The following is a 6,903-nucleotide window of genomic DNA, read 5'->3' as shown; positions in this document are numbered from 1 at the left end:
ATTGGACTTTGATATGATTTCTCAGTCAGGTAATCAAATAGGTATATAATATTTATATATTGTTTACAAAACTATTACGTGTTTCATTATCTCAAATCTAACTTTGATCGATCTAATTTCTCAAACAAGGAACAACTTAGGCAGTAACCACGTTAAGTCTTACTGAATTCAACCTATATAGTCATTTTAGGGCCCAAATATGACTTCTTGGCATGCCTTACTATTTGTTTTCCATCATCACCATCTTTATGTCATCAAACCAAGCAACTCATAGAAGTACGATCGATGTGAAGAGATGGGCACTTGAAAGACTTACGATAATTTTGTTGTTGTTTACAAGAGGATGGTTGTTGGATCCAATAGTTGAGCTTAGCTTCTTCTGAACTTCTCTGCACACAAATGCATACATTTGTGCAAGTGCGTGTCATGCTCTTTAGGTACAAGCATATGTATAACTTCACATCAGTACTTATATTTATGAGCGAATGCTTATTTAATGTTGAACATGCTCATCTTATCAATTTGTGGTCAACTAAATTAGTCATGTTATGGTGCTGAGTCTCTATCAAAGGTCGGATGCTCTCAAAGAAATTTCCAAAATATTACTTCTCTCTACTTTATCCAAGTTTATTTCCTCTTCATTTTGGATCCGACAGCCTGACTTCGAGAATGTCCCTTTAACAAAGAAATATTTACCCAAAATTACTTGTGCAAAAACCACCATTCTTTTCACGCAGTCCTCTATTAACACCCCTTCCATCTCTCTTTCAGTGTCATAAATTTCTTGCTATACATCTGCTAGCTCAACCACAAGTTTACCTTAGCATTCCATCTCTACTAACTAAATAAGTTCATGAATCCTTACTAAAAGACTAGTTAGAGATACGAAAATATGACTTTCCCTGACTCAAAAAGTATTCATTGGAAATCTATATCTTTTTAGGGTTTTCTTAAATCAAATTCTACAATCTTTCATAGTTGTGTACGTATTAATTCCTATATTTTTTATATTTGCATAATATTCCGTGTAATCCTATAATTTGTTACATATAAGTCCTTAGTGATCCAGGCTTAAACCGAATATTCTTGGTTTATTCCTCTAATGTGTGTTAGTTTGCTAAAAGTTTCTATCTTGTTGACTATTTCGCCCAGTTTCTCTTTGCTTCAGCCCACTTCAAGAGCTTTTTAATCTTTTTCAACTGTAGTAACCTTTATCCTTGGTTTGGTTGAGAAACACTAGTAGGAATATTTAATATACATAACAAAGCATATAGCAGGGATCAATATCCAAATATAAAGATTGAAGGGATTGATATGGAAATAGGAAAGATTGTAAGGACTAGTATGAAAAGAGACCATCCTTTTGATGAATTAGCACCACAGTTCCCTTCTATTGCATGGTTTATATATATTTATATATACACCCACACACACATTTCATTGAATAAGTGGCATGTGAATGTGAAACAGACTGCTTAATATTTGGTTAATTATTTTTGGAGCAGGCTAAAAGAGATCCAATACCTTTACACCGTGCTGCAAAACTGTTGATTAATATGCAATTGGAGAGTGGTGAATTTCCACAGCAAGTAAGTCGCCATTACTTATCAGCTAAATAATTATATGGTAATGGTGCCAACAATTAATTGGTAGCATCTCAAAAAACCAATGTATGCATTTTATAAATGGGGCCAAGTGGAAACAATTCAATATCCTTTTGACAATTATGCTTCATGTTTTTTGTTCAATAAACTACTAGAGAAAATTGAATGATATGCTATCTACAATAGGTCTTGATGTGCATCATCTGAAATGTCTAGAAACCAAAATCATATTTTTTTAAAGATGTCCTACTTGTTAGCTACAAGGACAGATCTTAGTAAATTTCAACGGCTCTTTTATAACATTTTGCTTTCATTTCTGATTTTAGAAACAGGCAAACCTATTGAATTTTACTTCATAAATATGAGATTTGTAGATCATGCTCAAAAAGATCCTGAAATTGTATCCTCTGCTCGATGCATAGGTAAGAGGTTTTTAAAATGATATGATTTTTTCTTTCTAGGCATTTTAAACATAATCAGCTATAATCTTCTACTTAGATGGCCCATAACGGGTTCTCTCTCCCTTTGTGTTTTCACTCGGTGTTGTCAGTTGGTAATTATTTATTAGTTGAAGGTTGTTTGCTTATGTTTTGACGGCCATTGCATATTTTAAATCCTTTATACCCAAACCAAAAAAAAAAAAAAAAATCCTTTATACAAAGTTCTAGCTAAATAACTTATTTATGGATTTATATGGTACTGAGTGCTCTCCATCCAATGTGGGTATATGGCAAAAGAAGAAAAAAGTGCTCTCTTTTTGTACTTCAATTCTATCATACTATTGTTGAAACTTTAATATCTCCACTTATAGCTTAATATGCCCAAACTAGAAGGGAATAAGATGGTAGAATAATGGAGTTGCCTCAGGCACTTCAAGGTATTTTATTTTTTGATTTTATTGGGTGCATCCGTACTCGTCTGATATGATCCATCCGTCTTAGCGAAAAAAAAGAGAGTAAAATATTTCATCTGTCTTTGATGAAGCTCAATAAGCTTGGCGTTTGAGAGGATGTCTGAATTGAAGTTCTGAAATGTCAAGTGATAACAGTTGCTGTTGATGACGCTCCTCCTTTATATACTGGATATGACCATTTTTTTTGAGTGCAGGAAGTCGCAGGGTGCTTTTGCGATTCTGCCACGCTCACTTACAGCAACTACAGGAACATTTTTCCAACATGGGCCCTTGGAAAATATTCGACTGAAGTCTTTCTCCATGCCAAGAAATGAAGAGCCTACACGTCTACTTATATCACTGTTGTTGCCTGGATACTATTAGTAGTTCCCCATGTCATGTACTTCTCCCAATGAAAGAACTATAGTATGCTACACGTCTACTTATATCACTGTTGTTGCCTGGATACTAATAGTAGCTTCCATGTCATGTACTTCTCCAAATGAAAGAACCATAGTATGCTGGAACAGCCAATAGGCTTTAATTATATTTAAAGTGTGGAATATGCCTACAAAATCTGTTTGGAAAAAAGAAAACATATAGCCTCTTGCTTGGATCATCCTTTATTCCTATCGACCCTATTCGTTTGAAGAGAAAAATAAAAATAGAGATATATGAGCAATATATCACAATATGTAAATCTTACGTTACCTTATCGGATCAAGCATAAGTTTTTTATGTTAATGCATCATTTATTAAAAATAACAATTATTGCCAAAATAAAGCATTTCATAGTACATTATTTTTAAAACTAGTCATAAAGCCAATCCTACATGCATAAATTACAATTTCATAAACATAATTCCATATTTATATGACAAATAAATTCACAAATCATTCTTCATGTCAATTAAACCTATCATGGATTAAAATATTGCTCACAGATATTCGTGCTATGATCACTATAACCTGTGACAGAGTCATTTTTGTAATCGACAAGATATCATATTTTGTATTTGTTACCAACTTTATCCTATTGGCAGAGAGCCATTTTTGTTAGATTCTAGCTCCAGGATATCGATTTCTTCAATCCTAGGGATCATATATAGCTTTGTAAGAGCCTTTAAAAAACTTATATCTTTTTTTTAAAATATGCACGTATATAGATGAAAAATACTAAATAACATGATCAAATTCATATTTCATAATAAAGCTATTTCATTAAAATGTTCATAGAACTACTTTTCATAATAAAGCATGATTTTCATAATATATATGCTGATCTATAATTTAAAAAAAAATATGATATTTCACAAATAAATCTTATGCAAGAAAAATATGATAATTTGAAAAATAATTAAGAAGTGTAAAATCTACTTACTTCTTTTGCCTTAGACTGACAAACATCGCTAGGTAAATCTGTTAAACCTATTTAAAAATATTAAAAATAAAATTAATCTCTATTAAATGACTTGAATGGAATTAAAGTAATAAGAAATAGAGACGATTAACCAGATGATGGCGTTCAACAATTTCGGATGGGTCAGGCTTGAGCGACACAATTAATAAATTATATGACATTGAATCCATCAGGGCTAAGGTCGTCCAACAAAGTTCATCATCAGTGGGTTCTATAGACACTTGACAGGGCTGGAGTGATCGGTCTAGAAGGCATCTCAAAAACTAGGGCAGTTTATGTGAGACACGGGCTGAAGTCGGCAGCCCCTACCGACTTCAGTCCCGTTCCCTCTTTTGGAAAGACCGGAACAGATTGCGATCCTCTCCGGCTCTTTCGGGGGCGGTCAGGGCGAGGATGCTGCAAGTCCCGCGGCACCCCCCCTTCCAGCTAATCCACGGCCGAACCGCGGCCGCGGATTTCGCTCGGCCGCCGCGATCTTCGCGGCGGAGAGCCATCACGAGGGGGGTGATAAATACCCCCCAAGCCCTCCTCCCTAGGGCACCTCCGAGCTCCTCCTCCTCTTCCCTCCTTCCCTCCTCCTCTCCTTGGTGATCGGCGTGCCTTCCCGACCGAGCGCCGTCCGGATCCACCACCACAACCCGAGCCTCCCCTGTTTCTGGATCTACTTCCCCTTCGGAAAGTGTTGTCGCCGCCGCCGCTTGACCGCTGGATCGAGGCTCCCGCGGCCGAGATCTTCCTCCCACCGCCTCTGCCACCGCCGGTAAGCTCCCTCCAGCATTTGATTCCAAGATCAATCATGTCATATTTTCTTTGTTTTGGCCCCAAACCGAGATCATTCTTGGTTGTTCTTCTGACGCTGGCCACCACAGCGGCCACCGGCCGCCACCGCAGTCGGCCAGCCGTCGACCGAGAAATGGCCTCCGGCCACCCAGGCCGACCATCATGCCGGCCCTCTTCCTTCCCCCCAATTTTCTTTCTTCCTCCTTTCCCTTCCCTGTCCGTGGGGTTTTGGGGAGGAAGAAGGCCCCTACGGGCCGAACAGGGCCAAGCATGGGCCCTGTTCACCGTGGGCCCGACTTGGGCTCGGTTCACTGTGGGCCTAACTTGGGCCCGGTTAAAAAAAAAAAACCCCGAAATCCGAAATCCGAAAATCCGAAATCCGACCCGAAACCCGGAACCCGGAACCCGGCACCTGAAACCCGAACCCGTTTAGCCAATAAATGGAATTTTGCAATTAAGCCCTGACAGTATATTATTTCATAAAAAGGGTCTTCTGTAATTTATGATGGATCTCTATAAGAAAGATTTATTATGTAAAGGTCCTCAAATATATTGTTTGGTTCCTTTACTCAAGTTTTATTATAGAACAGTATCCTGTAATTAAGTATTAGTCCCTGCAATAAATTTTATTGCATAAATGAACCAACTAGAAGCCAACCTTGGGGGCCCTATTGGGCCGAGTCTATACGGGCCCATTGGGCCGTGTCCGATATGGGCCCTATCGGGCCATGCCCATTATGGGCCAACTCAGGGCCCTGTTAGGCCATGTACAATAGTATTATTTTTTTTAGTTCTGCTTAGCTCTGAAATTAACAAAAAATTAATTAAATTTAAATAGGTGAATTTGATCTGGCTCAGAAGTAGGGATTAAGCAAGAAGAGATAAGTAACTTAATGCTTCAAAGTGCATTTTTTCTAAAATAATTATTAGTAGATTAAATTTTGAAATATATTTTGTATTTAGTAAAATGGGTCTGGCATGTTAAATTTTATTTAAAAATTACGTTATATGCTCTGAAATCCATAAATTATGACTGGGCAATTTATGAAATCTATTTTTATATATATGCATTCTCAGCATGGCTATGATCTGATCTGTTCTATTCTGGCCCTGCCAATGGGGATGTACGTTGGACCTGTCGACTTGTAATCTGTGAGGAACCGATTTCGACATGAGCTGCCATCGGTGGGTAAATATGGTGGATTTGGCACTTTTGTGCAACACCGGCTGCCATCGGTGGATTTGGCACTTTTGTGCAACACCGACTGCCATCGGTGGATAAAAATAGTGGATTTGGCACCTTGTGCAACCCATGCCACTGGGTTATGTGACCGTAGCCTATTATGTTGAGATTCTGGTATCAGAGTTTTTGGAAAAATGATAATAAGTTCTGAAAATAGTAAAACGATGTTATTTATGATTTATTCTAGTCATTATCCTATATTTTGACCTGATATGCTCCGACCCCACTTTGGGGTATTTTGTTGCTTACTGGGCTAGGGTAGCTCATTATTTTATTTTCTCTATTTTTCAGATCCAGAGGCTTGATCGCACGGGATTAGGGAGTGCGTTAGTTGTTCCGATGATTCCATCAGTTATTGGCATTTCAGTTAGATTAGTTTGGACATTTGAATTATGTTAGCAAATGTTATTTTGAAATTTTGTAAGACTGCTTTTGAATAAATTTAAATAATTATGTCGATTTTGAACATCTGTATTTGCTTTGATATGATCCGATGCCTTGCACGCCTGTGCGGCCCGCCGTGCGGGCGTGCGGCGTCTGCCGCGCCTCGGGCTCGGGGCGTGACAGATTTGGTGGTATCAGAGCCAGGTTTAAGATCACTAAGGATTGTAACAGAAACAATTATATTGAGCCTAAGTTTTAGGATTTGTAGGATTCGTCAGAAAGGTTGAGAGATGGGTAGTAACTGGACAAAGGGATAATGTTCATTTGTTTTGTTAACTATTTTGTATTATTCTGTTTGGATAAATTTTTAAAATTTATATATTTTTACTGAATCAGAATGCCGCCTCACCGTGTCCGTAGCTTGAATCGGATGGTTGGGCATTCTCGGGGAAGAGCCCCTACTAACCAAGCTGGTGAGGCATCGCATAGCTCAGGACCCCAAGGTCAATCAACTCCAGAAACTGCCGCCGGAAATCAAATCCGGGTGCTCGAACTGATTGAGGAGGTTGTTGGGTTAGTA

At 38.1% G+C, this 6,903-nt stretch overlaps 1 long non-coding RNA gene across 1 annotated transcript; it reads left to right on the top strand.

Moving 5' to 3' along the window:
• Positions 1–977: 977 nt before the first annotated feature.
• Positions 978–3,072, top strand: LOC149750911 (uncharacterized). The gene is made up of 2 exons (XR_016399027.1): positions 978–1,589; positions 2,712–3,072. It is a non-coding gene; the product is annotated as an uncharacterized LOC149750911 (long non-coding RNA).
• The last annotated feature ends 3,831 nt before the right edge of the window (positions 3,073–6,903 follow it).

This window comes from Phoenix dactylifera, chromosome 18 (genome assembly GCF_051530095.1).
Source record: "Phoenix dactylifera cultivar Ajwa chromosome 18, Ajwa_hap1_PhDact_Kaust_v1.1, whole genome shotgun sequence".
In the NCBI taxonomy this organism is placed as follows: Eukaryota; Viridiplantae; Streptophyta; class Magnoliopsida; order Arecales; family Arecaceae; genus Phoenix; species Phoenix dactylifera.
Note: the sequence above shows the minus strand (reverse complement) of the source record. Positions and strands in the feature narration are given on the sequence as shown.